This window comes from Urocitellus parryii, chromosome 2 (genome assembly GCF_045843805.1).
Source record: "Urocitellus parryii isolate mUroPar1 chromosome 2, mUroPar1.hap1, whole genome shotgun sequence".
In the NCBI taxonomy this organism is placed as follows: domain Eukaryota; kingdom Metazoa; phylum Chordata; class Mammalia; order Rodentia; family Sciuridae; genus Urocitellus; species Urocitellus parryii.
Genome location: NC_135532.1, coordinates 13,186,857 through 13,205,145, shown reverse-complemented (window position 1 = coordinate 13,205,145; position 18,289 = coordinate 13,186,857). Strand labels below are relative to the sequence as shown.

At 34.6% G+C, this 18,289-nt stretch overlaps 1 protein-coding gene across 1 annotated transcript in view; it reads left to right on the top strand.

The window, feature by feature from the left end:
* The window catches only part of Rap2a (RAP2A, member of RAS oncogene family), a 37,077-nt gene that overhangs the window by 2,310 nt on the left and 16,478 nt on the right, over positions 1-18,289 (top strand). The gene's annotated exons all lie outside the window — the stretch shown is intronic.

The following is an 18,289-nucleotide window of genomic DNA, read 5'->3' as shown; positions in this document are numbered from 1 at the left end:
AAAAGGCCATTGAGTAGCTGAATTAGAGTTCAAAACTGTTTTCACTGGAATTTAACTACTGTATACTCAAGAACACTCAGGCCCTTACTTCCATGTCCTCTTTTTTTATACCTACCCTAACCTCATCTTGTGGCTTCTCAATCTAACATTTTAGAAGCTTTATTTTTGGGGTTCTGGAGATTGAACCATGGGCACTCTATCACTGAGCTACATCCTCACTCCTTATTTTTTATTTTGAGACAGGTTCTCCCTAAGTTATCCAGGTTGTCCTTGAACTTGTGATCCTAAAGCTTCAGCACCATGTTCCCACAACCTAGTCCCTGGGATTATGGGCATGCGCTGCTGCACCCATCTTAGAAACAATTTAATGGGAGAGAGGATTGGCTATAAATGATTTATATTCTAATACAATCTAAAAGTAAGGCATATATTAAGCTAGCGAGCGTTCTCTAACTCCTCTCACTGAAAAAGAATAAAACATGATTTTCAAATGGGGGAATTTTGTATTTTGCGAGCCAATTTTTAAACTTCCCAATTGCTATAGTAGGTATTCAGTAATTGCTTCCTTTGCTCATTGTGTACCAACTAGCTGCTTTATATACTATATGAAGTAGTTGTTAGAGGACATTTAATATCACCATAATGCAGATGATGTAACTGAAGTGCCAAGAGATTTGATAACTTATCTAAGACCACTCACTGATGGAAAGGAGATTAAAACCAATATCTTTATGAATCAATGTATCCTTTTCTGTGTTAGTTTGTCTTTCAACTTGGTGTCTGCTGGCCAAATCAGCTCCTAACCTTTGGTCTCTAGGACAGCACTGTTTGATAAAAACACAATGTGAACACATAGGTAATCTAAAAATTTCTAGTAGTTGATTAAAAACCTAGGTAAAACTAATCTTAATAATCATTTTATTTAACCCACTATATCCAAAATATGGTGATTTTAACATTATCAATATTCAAAAATTTATTAAAGATATCTTTAAATACTAAGTCTTTGAAATATGGTGATACTTACAGCTCAACTTGATAAAACTAGCCTCTTTTCAAATGTTTAGTTGCCTCATGTGACCATAGGCCATTCTGCATAGCACAAGTCTAAGGTATATATATTATCGAGAAATGCTTGCATATTTCTATAAGCCCCAGTTTCTGTGTTTATGAAATGTAGAATAGCAGGCACCTCTCAGAATTAAATGAGATAATGTGTATTAAGGTGCTCAACAAACTAGTTGGTACACAGAAATTGCTCAAAAAATGCTAGCTGTCTTTTTGTTACTTACTTTGTTACCCTAACTTCTTTAACTTTTTTTCTGTGATATAATTGTAATTTTAGAAGAAATAACTTAAACTTGTAATTGCATTTTGAAATGTAGAATAGCAGGCACTTATTATACCACTAAAATATTTTAGGGAAACTGAGACCAAAGGACAATACAAACAATCTTCTTTTCAAATCCTCACCAGTATAGACAGGTGAGGATAAAAACAATTAGAATTAAAGCAATCTTTGGCAAGAATTTTGTTGGTATCTCTTAAAACTTATATTGTCTTATGAGGGATCCTATGAAAAAATGTTCATTCAAGAGAATGAACATTTAACATAGCCAGACATTGGATTATTATTAATTGGAATATTTTGCTTTTAAAAAACTAAAACTGGCCCACATTTCCTTAAGTATTAAAGGTGCATACACATACATATGTGTGTGTGTGTGTACATGATCTCTTGGCAAAGCCAGGTTGACCAGCTGAAAATGGCCATATGTATAAATTTATATGCTTTTTAAACTTGACTTGAGGTGAGATCACACACACAAAGAAGAGTGATGGGGTGCAGAAGTGTTTTAATTGTAATAAAATTAGAATTCTTTGTGATTTCAGAATTACTTCTTTATTACTCATCCCAGGGTCAGCCATGGATCTAACTTGAAATCTTGGGACATTCTATTCAAGGACTGTTCTTAGGATAAACCCTAGAAACCTTCAGTAGGACCTTTAAAGCCCAGCATGCTCCTGTCCCTCCTGGCCTTTGCAGCCACACCTCTTACAGTCTTCATTGTACTCTAGCACCTTGACCTTATCCTTGAAAGTGACTTTCTCTTGGCTCTCCTTCCTGTAGAACTCTTCCACCTCTTTGCAGAGTTAATTCCTAATCATTCTTTCACCCCTGCTTAACAGGTTCCCCCATTTAAGGAAGCCTTCTGTTGCTTCCCAAACTGAATTAATCCCTTTCCTGTCTTCCCACACTAGACTAACTTCACACCTCACCCTTCCCTCAGCCACACAGACTTTAAATATCAGTGTACCCTGTACTCCCCCAACCTTTTTTTGTGTACTCCTCAACATTTACTTATGTACTGGTGTGATGATTTATATACTGTCAGTCTTTCTCACAAAACACTTAAGTCCATGTGGCTAGCACAGCTTCTAGCATGTAGGAAACGATCAAGAAAAATATGTTGAAAAAGAATGTTTGGAAAGAAGAGTGTTTGTATTGTCCTTTGGTCTCAGTTTCCCCCAAATGTTTTAGTGGTATAGGTGGAGGGGATGGTTTTTTGAAGTTGATTTTGCAGCTGGAGGAGTTGATCTTTCTTAGCTAACTTTCCTGGAGAGTACTTCTAGTTGGGCAGCAAGGGAATAGGAAAGTTTAAGGTGAACCTGCAAGAATCAGGAGCATGATATCTTCCAGATGGAAGATATGGCACGGAAAATGCATAGACTATGTTATTTGGATGATAAATAGACCAGATTGGCTAAACTAGAAGTTTTTATAGAAGTGTGAGGGGAGGTAAGGGGAAATTTTTTAAAGTTAAATTATAGAAGGTTAAAGACTTTAGACTCAATCCTGCTGTCAAGGACTATACTCAAAATGTTAGAGAAATAGTAGTGGGGAGTTAATCTAATAGATGACTTCATGGAAATAGCTCTGTTTTATAACAGGAGGAATCATTGTATATATTGTGGTTATCTATATGAAGTATAAAGATTCTGAATTAGCATGGTGTCTGAAGGATCAGAAGGGAAGATGCAAGTAATATTATAAAGAATGAGTTAATCAAACTGGGAGAGGAAGAAAGGTCAAAAGTAACCTTGACATTTTGAACATGAGTGAATAAGATTAGGGAGGAATAGCTGGGAGAGATTATTTCAGTTTGGGAGATGGTGATCATAATCATATAGATAGCTGTGCCTAATAAGTAATTAGAATATTTGAATGAAAGCCCCAATGATCAGGTTATATATGAATATAAAGACCCTGTGTCACATACATAGTTCAAGTTGAGAGTAGATAAAACTTACTCAGTAGAGAGTAGAAATGAGTGAATAGCTAGGAATAGAAACGAGAAATGAGCATAGTCAAGGAAAGAACTTGAGAGCTGTAGGCTTGATAACACTGCAGAGGCTGAAGGCGAGAGGTGTTGTAAAATTAGGGGAAAGGGATTGATTTGCACTCCCCAAAGGAAGTTATTACTTTATAAAAATTGTTATTTTCACATCTTTTGAGTGATAGCTGATTTTACTTTTCTTCTTACAATGAGTAATAGTAAAAACTTACTCTAAAACAAAAGCATGTTGCCAGTTGCTACGCATAGATCACGACCATTTGGGAGGAGAGCTAAAACCAAAGAATATATCAAATGATGTTTGTCCCAAGTAAGTGAAATTTCTGGAGCTCTGCTACCATTCCTTCTTCTTCCACAGACATCTCCTTCCTCAGGCACCAAAGTTTAATCCAAAGCTGAGCCTCCAAGGTACAGAATCTAATAGCTGTGAGTCACTTTTTTAGCATTAATAAATATATTCCATGAAAAATTGATGACTAATTCCTGACAGTCAATCATATAACCAAGATTTTGAGTGTGGAGGATAGGACTAATGGTAGGAGCTGTAGCCATCTAAATACAGAACTAAGATTTAAAGACAATTGTGATTACAAAATAGAATATTTGTGCTAAAAACATGGACAATATAAAATAAAATAATAGGAAGAGGAGAGAATATGAATGTTCAGTTCCTCATCTTTTACTAGAAGAATTCACATGGTCAAAAATGAAATTTGTTTCAAGAATTTCAAGAGCTTGATGTTTTTCATAAACTTTAAAACCATTTTATTGAACTATGACTGACATGCACAAAACTGTACGGACTTCATGTATGCAATTTGATTTTTTTGGAGATAAGCATACACCCATGAAACTATCACCCTAATCTATACCATGAGCCTGTCCATTGCCTGCAAAATGTTCCTCCCACTCTGGTCATAGATTTATTTATTCATTCATTCTTTTTTGTGTTTTGTAGTAAGAACACTTAACATAAGGTTTATCCTCTTAGCAATTTTTAAGTATAGAGTACCCTATTGTTAACCATACATGCCATGCTAACATGGTACAGTAGGGCCCTAGGACTTATTTGTATTGCATAAATAAGATTTCATACAATGAGTTGCTTTTTATGGCCCACAAAGTTTTTTTTTTTCTGAAATGGAGCTTTTATTTTGCTGTTTTATAAAATTAACACATATAATTTAGTAGTTTTCTATTTGCCATCCCAGGATTGGAATTTTGAAAATTTCACTTTGCAGATTGGGGAAATGATCTCCCTTCAGCTCTAACATTCTGTGAGAGCCCTTCTTGTTGAGGTTATGAGGGAAGGAGTAAAGTTTATAATCTTAAATAAATGAACCCTTAAATAATGACCCCTCATTCATTTTCAGCTTGTGACCTGCAAGTCTTGCCTAGTTAAGATTTAATGATAATCCTATCAACAAAATCCATAACCAGAGAAATCATTAAGTGGAAATAAGCAAAAATAGCCAACCATTCTCCCACATGAACCAAAGATATCAATCTCCCCGCATATTGATAGATCCTCTGGTAAGAAGAACAAATGGATGTTTTGAAAGGTGACATTGACTGTCCACTGAAAGAAATACTCAGGCCACCAGCAAGTGGATACTGTTGAATTTCTGGCTTTCTTTTAGGAAAAGTCAGATGAGAAATAAACATTAAGTAGAGGCAGGGGAACTGATGAAGGAAAAAGAGCCTAGAGACAACCAGCAGAAAGGGCACACACTGTTGGAGTCTTTTCATTTGCCTGTTTCCCAGGGGCAGAACAACTGAGTGGCTTCATTGCTGAAGGGAACTTCTAGGAAAGTGTGTAGGACACATTAAAGTGCATATATCACACGTTTACACATATTTATAAGAAGCAAGGATCATTACCTAAAACCATCTACATTGTACTTGATTTCTCAGGGAATTTGTTCAAGGATATTTTTTATTTTCACAGTTTTTCTTTTAGCTATTATCTTCAGAATTCCCTTAGGGAAGGATGTGAGACTTCATTCTAGGGTTTTCTTTGCTTCTGTTTTGTCTTGTTATCTGTTCCTATCTATTCTTACCTACTGTTTCTTACATTTATTTTTCAGGCCTATAGCATATAAAAAATTAAAAACTCTTTAAATCATTTTGTATTAGAGTTTGAATATGAGTCGACTTTCAAACACGATAAAACTTACAGAAACTGAATAGTTATAGATCTATAGACATAGTATTTTGTAGGAAATCTCTATCATAAAATATTTTCTTGAGTTGTAGATGGACATAGTACTTTTATTTATTTATATGTGTTGCTGAGGATTGAATCCAGTGCCTCGCACATGCAAGGCAAGCACTCTACTACTGAGCTACAATCCTAACCCCTGTCATGAGATTTTAATGGTGTGTAGATATATGCCATCTATTATATATTTTTGCCTTTGTATTTACTTGGCACAGTTGTGGTTTGTTTCATTAAAAAATTATTCTCAGTGTGACACAGAGAGACTTAGTTTCTTAACATTTTTTAATGCTTTACCAAATCAAACTGAGCCCTTTGGTAGAATGATATCAGTAATGGTAACATTATGGTGTTAGACAACTGTGTTTCATTAAAGTGTGTAAGTATGTTGGTAAAGTTTAAAGAAATCAAAATATCTGAAAAAGAATGTTTCAAGTTGCTAAGATCTTACCATGGTATATTCTTAACACTAAATAGAGTTAGGTTTGTATTTCTAAAAGATTGAAATCTCTCTGGGAATATTGGGCCTAATATTCTAACTACTTCACTTTTTTTTTCTCGCAAGAAAAGAAATTTAAAAAACCACATTAGCCAGATTTTTAATAAATTTTAGTTTAAATTGAAGGCTCATGATACGAAATAAGATTTTTAAGCTTGTGATCAGAACAAGTGATTGGGTATCTGAATTATCAGTGGCTTATCATATTGAAGTCATGGTTTGGGAAGACTAATAGCAGATCATTATTGGAAGTTTTTGGAAGTTTGATACATTTACTTACTTAATGTTGGAAATTTACTGCTAATCATACATGGTTGAAAACTCTCTGAATAAGCTGTTTAAAATGAATTACAGCTGGTAAAGTAAGCACAATTTTATACATTCTTATTCATGTTGCTGGAACGTATTCACTGGTAGAATTGGATATGTGGAGTTTTTACTTGTTGATTGCTTTTTCTAATATATTTACATTTTTAAAACAACAAAAATGATATTTTAGGGACAATAGGGTAATTGGTGATTTTCATGTTTTAAATGTTATGTGTCAAAAACCAAAATATTTAAAAAACTCTGTCTACCTGTGTTGTCCACTCAGCAATGGCTTTCACATCTCCTTATCAGGACCCTTGGTGGGAAATACTTTTGATATGGCGATACAGTGTACATGCAAGTATAAGTCTATATAGCTGAAACCATTGTTTCATGAAACAGTAGTTAAACTTTCTATATTGCTTGTATTGCATTTTCCTCTTATTCACTGTTTTTAAGTTACCATCAAAGTGATCTCATCACACATAATTTGGAAGCTACTATCCTGTATCCTTTTCCTCTGAGAACACTAAATAGAGCTGTTTAATATTTTGGAACAATTCTTATCTTCTCCCTCCTGCTTTTGCAATATCCTACTATGCTCTGTAAGAATTTGAAAATGAAACTGCTCCTGACATCAGTTAGCAGGTGGTACCAGGGGAAAGGTAGAATTAATCACTAAAGATTCACAAATTATGTCTTCTGAGGAAGCATTTAGCATGTTCTTTGTTGTGCATATTAGAAATATGAGGATGAATTTCTCACATAATCTTGTTCATTCAGAATAGCCCATGCATTGTGGAAACTTTAAGGGATGTGGTACAGGTTGAGCACTCCTGACCCCAAAATTCAAAATTTGAAATGCCCCCAAATCTGAAACTTTTTAAGCACTAATGTGACACCACAAGTGTAAAATTCCACTCCTAACTCCATGTGACTAATTACAGTCAAAATGAAGATGCACTAAAAATATTATATACAGTTACCTTCAGGCTGTATGTATAAGGTGTACATGAAACATGAGTGAATTTCATGTTTAGATTTGAGTTCTGTCCCAGGATACCATATGCCAAGTTCTAAAATCTGAAACACTTCAGGTCCCAGGCATTTGGGGTAAGAAATATGCAACCTGTAATTAATACTCAGGCTTAAATGTGTGATTGCAGGATTCTCCATTATCGTAACTACTTGGGAGGAGGATTGGGAAAGTCTGGTGCATTGGTCTAAGATGGTATTGATTCTGTAAAATAAATGAAGATCATGATTATAGATATCTTAAAGTCATTTCATAAAATTGCCCAAGAGAAACATTATAAACCTCTACCTAAAACATTTAGGAGTGTTATTTTTCATGCATTCCATCCCCTTAAAATTAATAATTCAAATGTGGAATTCCTACATCATATTAATAATTCAATACATATTAGTGTTTTCTTCTTTACTAGATGTCTTTATTGCTATCTCTAAATGAAATCTTAGAGTGTTTTCCTCTATAATTGGAGAATTCTAAATATGTCCATCTTCAAGTTTCCAATGAACTTAACAACTATTGTATATAATTCTCTAATACAGTATTTTATTGTACATGTTGGTCTCATCTTTAAAGGCAGTGTTAATATTGTTAAAGCTGAGATCTGACACTTATTAATTGTGTAATTAGAAGCAAGTTAACATTCTCTGCATTTTAATTTCCTAATCTGTAATATGGGTATGATATAATAACTAGTGAGATAGTGAACATAAAGTGTTTCTTTACATAGTAACCCTAAAATATCAACAATAAGGTTTCAACAAAAAATCACAGAAATAGAAAAAAACATACAAACAAGCATTTATCTCTCCACGCCCCCATGGGATTTTAACCCATGGCCTTGCACTTACTAGGAAAGCGACTTACCACTGAGCTGTGTCCATAGACTAGGACCTGGCTAAATTGTCCAGACTGACCTCAAACTTGTGATCCTCCTGCCACAGCCTCCTGAGTAGTTGGGATTACTGGCGGTCACCTCTGTGACTGGATTCTTTATATATTGTGCTGCCACATAATTTCTTAGGAATAAGACTTAATAGCTTTATTGTATCTAGACAAATTATATACCTAACCTGGCACCACATTTCCATTTTTCTCTGTTGTTTTCTTCTCTGTTTTAAGTGCTAGCACCAAATGTGATAGCAGTGATTTTTAGTACATGTATTTTAAATATAAAACACTATGAGAAAAGTAATCAGCACATTAGTATTTATTAAATGTTTTTATTTTTTAAAATAGTTGATAATGGCAGTAGATCCTTTTATGAATACTAAAAACTGCATGGAATGAAGACAATTTTAGTAATCTCTCTGACTAGTTATATATAGTTAAGTGTTGACAGCTTTTTAATAAATCAATTTCAGAAAAGTTTTATCTTTTTGAATAAAAATCATCATCGTCAACATCAAAAAATATGGTTTAAACCACCTTATTTGCATAACATTGCCCTGGGCATTATACAAAATAAGTACAAGATACAATCTTTATCCACTTGATATGCCAAAATGTACTATTGGTGAATATATATTTGACAGTGTTGACTTGTAAGAAATACAATTTTTTAAATAATTTGATTTCTAAGATTAAAAATATTTTTCCACTAAAGACACTGCCTTTTCTAGGCCACCTTTTCTAAGGAATTTTTCATTCATTCTAACTCATTATGGAATAAGGTCAGAAATTAGTCTAAAGGATTAATGACAATCAGATTTTTAGTTTAGTATATGTATTAGTCTCTTCAGGCTGTTGTAATAAAATACCTTAGATTGGATAATTTATAACAATAGAAATCTTTTGCTAACAGTTCTGGATGCTGGAATGTCCAAATCAAGGTGCTAGCACATTCAGTATCACAGATGACCTATTGCTGCATCATCTTATGATGGAAGGGGCAAAATGATTCCCTCAAGCCTCTTTCATAAAACTATTAATCTCTTTCATAAGAACAGAACTGTTGTGACCTAATCATATCTTAAAGTTCCCACCTCTTAATTCGGTGTCCTTGGGATTAAATTTCAACATAGGATTTTGGAGTGACAAACATTCAGAACACAGTAGTATATTTAGTACATTTTCCTTCCTATCCAAAATATAGTTTTCCTCTTCCACAGATGACCAACATACATTTATTCTGTTTCTTTTTCTGCTTTTGGAACCAATAATCCAAACAAACTTTGGCTATGAGCAATATTGTTTGGTAAAGTGAAGGACCAGATGCTGTTTGTTAAGTAGTTCAATATATACACGTTTGAAAGCTAGCTAGAAATACATATATACATACATACATGAGAAAAGCTAATATGTACATATATGAAGGCTAGAGAATTAACAAGATTTAATATTTTATTTTAGTTTTTAAGAGGAAATGAGAAAAGAATTTCTCAATGGGTAATTCCATTGTTTTCAGACTCTGGCATTAAGGAACCGTAATATTTGTGTAAATTGTCTATCTGCTCTTGTTCTCAATGGCTTGGAGTACTGTGACCTTTATTGAGGAAAGATGTAAGTGGAGTGTCATCTACCGATGCTCTAGGCTTGGAGGATCCTCTGGCGCTGTGTGTGGGCTCAGAGAGCCCTGGAACCCACACAGTATTTACCCTAAGAGAGGCAGCCAGAGTGCTGCCTAACAAACCAGTATCTTAATTATGACAGATACCTCCCAGTGGCATTTTTAAATGCTGTTTTTGATGACAGAAAATGTGTATTCTTAAGACCACCAAGAGCACATCATCTGACTTTATTGAAAGAAATATGGTATATTTTTGGAGGTAGGGACTACTTACTTGGGGAAGGAGGTTTCTTCTGTTGCTCTCATCAGCATATCCTGGTTCTAAAGCTTTTCTTCGTAGACCATGCCCAGTGGCTTCTGACAATCCCACGAGTGGCCCCTGAGTAAGTGCCATGTTTATTTTTCTTTAAAGGTAACCGTATGTCTCTTTTACTTGGGACTCTTCAGGGTTATACCTGTTGTCCTCCACATGCATCTACAGTACCCCTTTCCATCTCAAAAATATCTCAGTTTGGATGATAATTTTCTTTGGATGAAAAATTATATGTTCACTCTTTATTCTTACCTTAAATTCTGTTTTTAGAATCTTGACAGAAAATTTCATTTTCCCATATGATTTTGTGTTAATTAGTCTAAATAAACAATTTCTTTGACCTTGTCAGAACCTCTACTGCTTTTGTTAATTTGTTAGTCCTCATGAACTGGAAATTCTGCTCAGTTTTGAAAGGGAACATCTTTCACTAAGTGTGCTGGATTAAAAGTGGCCACAGGTTCTGTGATACAACTTCCATTGAGAAGCAGAAAGTATTTTCTCCCTCTTTTGTGTCTACTTTGAACAAAAGAGTCTGGCAGAAGTGATGGAAGCCAGTTTGGGACCTACCCTCTAAAAGAACTAGCAATGTCTACCTATGTGTAAGCCTGAGATGACTTGTAAGAAGCCAGCTCCCCTGTGAATACGTGCTAGGGGGCAGAGACGCCTTCTAGATGTTTCTGCCATTGTGCTGAGCCTGAGGTAGAGCCAACTTTGAGCCTTCAGCGGAGCCCCACTCCCCCTAACTGAACCTCTGGGTGACCCCAGTTAGTATGATGTGGAACAGAAACTTGACCAACTAAATTCTGCCCAAATTCATGACCCACAACATTATGAAACATAGAAAAATTATTATTTGAAGCCATTAGCTTTTGGAGTAGTTTTTAATGCAGCATTTATTAGTTTGGGTTATTTTTTCAGTAAACATGTTAATATTTTAGAAATTGTTTTGGTGAAAGAGTACTATTGACTCTCTGAATTTCTTCTTAAAGATCTTTACAAAAATATTTGTTGAAGATGAATAAGTGATACTTGATGAATGTATCTTAACTCTTAAAAGGTGGCACCTGCGTTCTGCCCCTGCAATTTATAGATCTAATGTTGTTCTGCTCTTGCCAAACGACTATGATTTGAAGGTCACATTTAATTTTATGAAGAAGATAACATATTAAGGTTATGTATGCCCTTTGCAACTGGTTATAATAGTTTGTATTGCCTTCTCCCTCTTCACCCATTATGTATATTGTTTATGACAGTAGTTGACAGGGCTGGGGTTGTAGCTAGGTGGCAGAGTACTTACCTAGCATGTACGAGGCACTGGGTTTGATACTTAGCACCACATAAAAATAAATAAAGCATTCTGTCCATCTACAACTACAAAAAATTTTTTTTAGAAAAGTAGTTGACATATTCCATTTATGTCAACAACTACAACAAAAACCTATGTATTTGGTGATACTCTGCTCTAATTTTGGCATTCAGCATCTGAAACAGAAAACACCAGTTAATATTTGTTGAATTTATGAACAAAGTTCCCTTCAGGTCATTGGGTTCTATCTTTTGACCATCCCCCCACCTCTAAATCTCAGGAGATTCTTTACACCTCAAGTCAATTTGACTATTCCAGCATCTAATGCAAGGAATAATGAAAATGAATAAGCATTCTGGATAGCACTGGCCTGGTGACCTTTGGATAAGTTTTGCATGTTACTTGAAACACTGTGGACTACATGAAAAAACTTGTCACCCTAGAAGACTGTCACTCATTATCTCTATTTTGTGTGACTGTAAGCATCAAGAAGCAGTTCCAACATGGGGACATAGCAACATATGAAACATTCATGTGTCTCACCATCCTTAGTCTCAGATTAACTCAAAAGGCAGCACAGCTTGTTTATGGCAGAAATAAGACTTAAACTCAGAACTCCTAATACTGTATAGAGTTGTGGTGGTCTTTCTCTCTTTCTTTCTTTTCATTTTTCCCCTTTTTTGTTACCCTGCATGGTCTTACTAGCACTTTACAGCTATGGTTCTGTCTAGTAATTTAACAGCTGTAGTTCCTATCTAGTGACTGAGCAACTTTTGGAACAGAAAGATCAATAGAATAAAGAGAGAGACTTGTATTTGGAGAATATATAAATTGTCAACTTATAATATTAGAGGGGAATGCTACCTGTTTTCTTTTCTCAAGTCTTCCACGGGGATTAATGGCTTTCAGATTTGGTTTCCATACATGGCTGGGGAATGGAAGCCAGATATAGGAGATAAAATACTAAGTAACAGTTTTGGTACATTTTTATAGCTTGTATCACTACAATTAAGATTCTAGAACTGACTTGCTAACAGATGGTTTGAGAAAATTTAGAAAAGAATAATTAGCATTTCTGTAGTATTTTACAGTATCCATAATACTTTAATGGATAATTCATATAAACTGCTTGGCTCAGAGTCTGGCACATACCAGGCCCTCTGTAGATCCTAGCTGTTATTAGTAATGTTATTATCATTCTCTTTCTTAATATATTAATATTTTTGTTTCAAATATAAGAAGACTGAAACTCACAAAGGTCAGATCACAGACTCATGGAAGCAGAGCTGGGACTTCTAGGTTCTCCAAATCCAAATCCTGTTCTCACTGGCTTGTAGTGCACTGTATCTTGATTTTGGCCATGACCTAGGGGTGGGCCTTTATCTGGGCATTGGAGACCCACCACATAGTTTCATAGGGTAGGTGTGGGGCTGGGGGGGGCATATAAGCAGTATTTTGAGATAATTATTGTGAAAGTGGCATATAAGGAAAGAGGGTTGAGAAATGGAGATGAGACCAGTTAGAAAACTTGTAGTACGTTGGGTTTGAGTTATTCTGGAAATGAAAAGCTTTTTGTAATGAGTTTGAAAATGAAGAGAGAGTTTCTCACATCCAGTAATTCCTGCTCTGCCCTCCCCTGTAATCACTGCCCAGCTAGACCTGTCCTTACAGCCTCTCCGGTACCTGATGGCGATTAGAGGCTGTTGGAGCCTTGGCTTCCCACCCACTCTCCCTTGCCCCACCCTGTTTCTAACTTCTTTGACTATAGTGTTGGCTTGAACTGTGCCAGAGTATTTGTAACCTGCCACTCTCTTTTGACTGCCCTCAAGGGCCATACTGTCTCCTTTCTCCCCTGTGCGTTTGTTTGCTTTTGCCATCTTTAGCCTGATAGTTCTGGTTTAAGTCAAAAGACCTTTTTAACAGACACCACCAGTGAATCTCATGCCAGTGACCCAGCCAAGTACAACATGTCATGTATAAATTGATGTGCTCTTCTTCCTCTTCTGAGTTTATCACTGTAAAGAAGAATGTTAACTGCATTGGTGTCATAACCTTAGTTTTCCAGAAAGCTATATTGTAGAAATTCAATGTTGAGGCTTTTTAAGGCGTTTTATTTGGTGCTATTTGTTCTTAATGATTTGGAAATGCATATTTTGAGATTCTGTTGTAACAGGACAGTAAGTCTCCCAGATAAATATTTTTCTGTTTGTAATTTAAAAGTTACCAAAAGTCTTAGCTCTTCCAATTTTGAAACAACTTTAAGTCTTCTTCATTTAGGGATAGCTTAAAATAAAAAGTAAATGTAATTGAATCTTAAATATGTATCCTATGAATGTGATTTTCTTTTTTTCTTTTTTGTACCAAGTATTGAACCCAGGGATACTACATCCCCAATCCATTTTTTTTTATTTTTTAAATTTTGAGACAGCGTCTTGCTAAATTGCTGAGGCTGACTTTGAACTTGCAATCCTTCTTTCACAGCCTCCTGAGCCATTGGGATTATAGGCATGCATCACCATGACAGGTCAACATGTGAATTTTTTCATAAACATTTTTGTCAAGGATTCTGAAGTGAAGGGTTCTGAGAAGATATGTACTATAGTCTAATCCAGATATAAATTTAGGTAACAGTTCAAATGGCTTGCATGTTCCTAAACCCATAACTCAATCTTTTCAAGTACAGTAGTCAAGCCTGTTTTTGAATGCACAGGTTTCAGATTTCAGCTCTCACTGAAGATAAATGCATGTCTTACCTCTGAATACCTTCTTCCTTTGGATAGATGAAAGCTATTTGCTCTTCCTTGTGTATGTGCCCAAGCTTGGATTTCCCCTGCTGTTTAGATAAGAAGCAGCATGCTTTGTTGGCAGATTTTTAAATGATGTGTTTTTGATTTGGTGACTGAAAGTCATTAAAATGTCGATTTTAGCTACACATGTAGGTACCAAATATAGATCAACAACTGCTTTCTGCCATCGTATTTTGGATATCTTAAATATTATGTATTTTGAGAGAGAGAGAGAGAGACTATCAACTAGTTTATTTAGACAGTTCGTGCATTTGGTTTCTAAATGACAAGGTTTTAGGCTTCTAGTTGCAAACACCTCTTTACAAATAACACATTTCTGCATGGGTTGTGTTTGCTTCTAATAATAAAAGACCAAATTAAATGTAATCATCATTATATTTTCTCTTTTTAACAGACTTTTGGAGTACTGTGGTATTTTGATACTCATGAAAGGAATTGTGAACACAGTTTACAGATCTGAAAGTGGTGAAAATGTTTTAAATTATTGTCATTTTTATTTCCAGTAACATGCTGTCCTTTAATGTTAGTATTCTTTATGATTTTAATCTTTAGCCACTGTTTGATATAAATTAAGTAGTGCAAGACTTGGACAGATTTAAAATTGATTGGCATTGTTGGCTGAGTAATAAACTGATCAGCCTAATCATGCAGCTTACACAGCTTAACCACCATTACCCTCATGTATATGCCCTCAGTTTGTCTTGAAGTTTATTCTGTTTAAATGAGGAAAATTTTTATTTACTTATCTTTCTGATTTTTTTCAATTTTTTAATTGAGGTATAACTTTTATCCTCTCAAGAACACAAATCTTGAGATTTGGTTACACAGTGTGCATCTAGCTGTGTAACCAAATCCTAGATGAAGACGTAGGACATTTCAGGCAACACAGCAGGCTCCCTCATGTTCTGTTCCAGTTACTTTTATATGCAGAGACCATCATGGATTAGTTTTACCTATTATTGAACTCCTGTCATTCAAGTCCTCCTTTTGAGATTTACCCAAGTTGTTGTGAGTAGTGGTAATTAATTTTCTTTAATTGAGGAGCGTATGCCCCTCATGTGAATGCACTATGATTGTTCTCTTGATGGGCATTTGGGTAGTTTCTAGATGGGGGTTACTATAAGTAAACCTGCTGTGAACATCCTAGTACATGTCTTTTGGTGAATACCTGTACACTCTGGCCATATATATAGGAATAGGATTATTAGTTCATAAATACATATGTCCAGTATTAGTAAATACTACTAAATGGTTTTCCAAAGTAGTTGTAACCAGTTTGCTTTCCCACTAGTAAAAGTTAAAGTTGTTCCACATCTGACCAACATGGATATTGTCAGTCTTTAAGCTTTGGCTAACCTGGTGGGATTCTAGATATTTCATTGTGATTTTAGATGTTGTTTCCCTGGGTGTAAAAATGTTGAGCACCTTTTCATATGCTAATGGTTATTTGGGTGTCATCTTTTGCCCATCTGAAAAATTGTATTGTGTTTTTTTATGATTTGTAGACATTCCTTATATTTCTAAATACATCCTTTATCATGTGTATGTGTATGTGTATTTGCATATGTATATATATATTGCAATCACCTTTCCCCAATCATTGGCTTACCTTACTTTTTCACTTGCTTAGTGGTTTCTTTTATATATATATATATATATATATATATATATATATATATATATATATATATATATATATATATATATATATCTTTATTTTGTTTATTTATGAGGTGCTAAGAATCGAACCCAGTGCCTAACATGTGCGAGGCAAGTGCTCTGCCACTGAGCCACAACCCAGCCCCAGCTTAGTGGTTTCTTTTAGTGAGTAAATTCTTAATTTTAATGAAGTCCAGCAACACACACACACACACACACATACACACACAAAGAAAGAAGGAAGGAAGGAAGGAAGGAAGGAAGGAAGGAAGGAAGGAAGGAAGAAAATTTATAGCCACGTTGTTTTGTTTTTACCTTTTTGCACTGACTGGAAACTTAATTGTAAAATTTCCTCCTTTTTATACTTAAGTCTTTATTATTATAAAGCATAATTTACATGATTATCATACCTTTTTAAAATTAAGCTTGTATAATTGTAGATTCACATGCAATTGTAAGAAATAATGTATTCCATGTACCATTTGCCCAATTTTCTCCAGTGGTAACATTTTGCAAAACAGTAGTACAACATCATGGAATACTGACATTGATCTAGGACATTTGCATCTCCACAGGGTCACTCAGGTTTCCCTTTTGCAGCCATTCTAACCCCGCCCCCAGCCCAGCTCTGTCTCCTCTCCCCATCCTTAACTTCTGCCAACCATTTGTTTTTCTTTTCCGTAGTTTTGCCATTTCAGAAAGTTTTATAATTGGAATCATATAGAAATGTAACCTTCAGGGACTGGCTCTTTTCTTTCAGCTAAATCCATGGAGATTTGCCCAACTGTTACATGTACTAATAGTTCATCCCTTTTTATTGCCAAGTAGCCTTCCTCAGATGGATTTGCCAGTTTTGGGCTTGTTGAAGGATACCTTGGTTATTTCTGATTTGGGGCTGTCATGAATAAAGATTTTATGTGAACAGAAGTCTTCTGAAATAAATGCTCAGGGGTACAATTTCTCATTCATATGAGAATTACAGGTTTAATTTTAAACCTGCCAGACTGTTTTCTGAAGTGGCTCTTCTCTGTTACACTCCATCAGTGATGTAGGAGTGATCTACATTCTTTCCAGCCTTGCTGTCATTTTGGTGTTGTCTCTGTTTTTTAGTTTACATATTCAATGGGTCAAAATATCTCATTGTGCTTTTAATTTACATTTCCCTAATTCCCTAACATATTTTAACATATTTTCAGGAGCTTATTTTCCATTTAATTCCTCTTTAGTGAAATGTCTATTCATTCTTTTTTCCCATTTTCTAATTGGATTGTTTGCTTTCACTGTTGAGTTTTTTCACTGTTGAGTTCTTTATGTATTCTAGATATTAGTCCTTTGTTAGATGTGTAGCTTGAAATAGTTTGTCCCAGTCTGCATCTTGTTCTTTCAGAGCACAGTTTTGATTTTAATCAAATCAAATTTATCAGATTTTCATTTTACAGATTGTTTTTAATCTCAAGTGTAAGAATTCTTTGTCTAGCCTTAGCTCAAGAAAATTTTCTCTTGTTTTTCTCCAAAAGTATTATCATCTTGCATTTTATGTTTAAGTCATGATCCATTTTGAGTTGACATTGTATAGTTAGTTTAACACGACTAATTGTTCCATGCATTTGTTGAAAAAGCTATTCTTCCTTCATTTAATTATTTTTGCAATTTTATTGAATGTTAATTTTCATATTTGCATAGGTTTATTTCAGGTTCTTTTGTTTCATAGATCAATGTCTGTCCTTCAGCCAATATCTCACAGTCTTGATTACTGAACAGTATATAAAATGTGTTGAAAGTGGTGTAGTGATTTTACCCATTTTATTCTTCCTTTTCAAAATTGCCTTTCATGTAAATTTAAGAAAATTCTTGCTTTTATCTAAAAAAAAATTAAAACCTTGTTGGAATTGTGTTAAGCTTATATATCAGTTTGTGGGAGAATTGACTTATTTCCTATGTCACATCTTCCAGTCCATGAGCATAGTATGTCTTTCCATTTATTTAGGTCTTTAATTTCTTTTCTCAGGAATTGTATAGTTTTGGCATACAAGATTAGCACATGGTTGTTAGAGTTATGCCTGTATGATTTTGGAGTTGTTTTCAGTGGTATCATTTTTAATTTCATTGTATATGTTTATATTGCTCTCTGCAAGAATATTGTTGATTTTTGTGTGTTCATCTCAATCTGAACTCACATATTTGTTCTAGGAGAGGTTTTATTTTTGTTTTGTGATAGATTCCTTGGGATTTTCCAAATAGACAGTAAATGTCATCTGGAAATACAGTTTTACTTATTTTTAT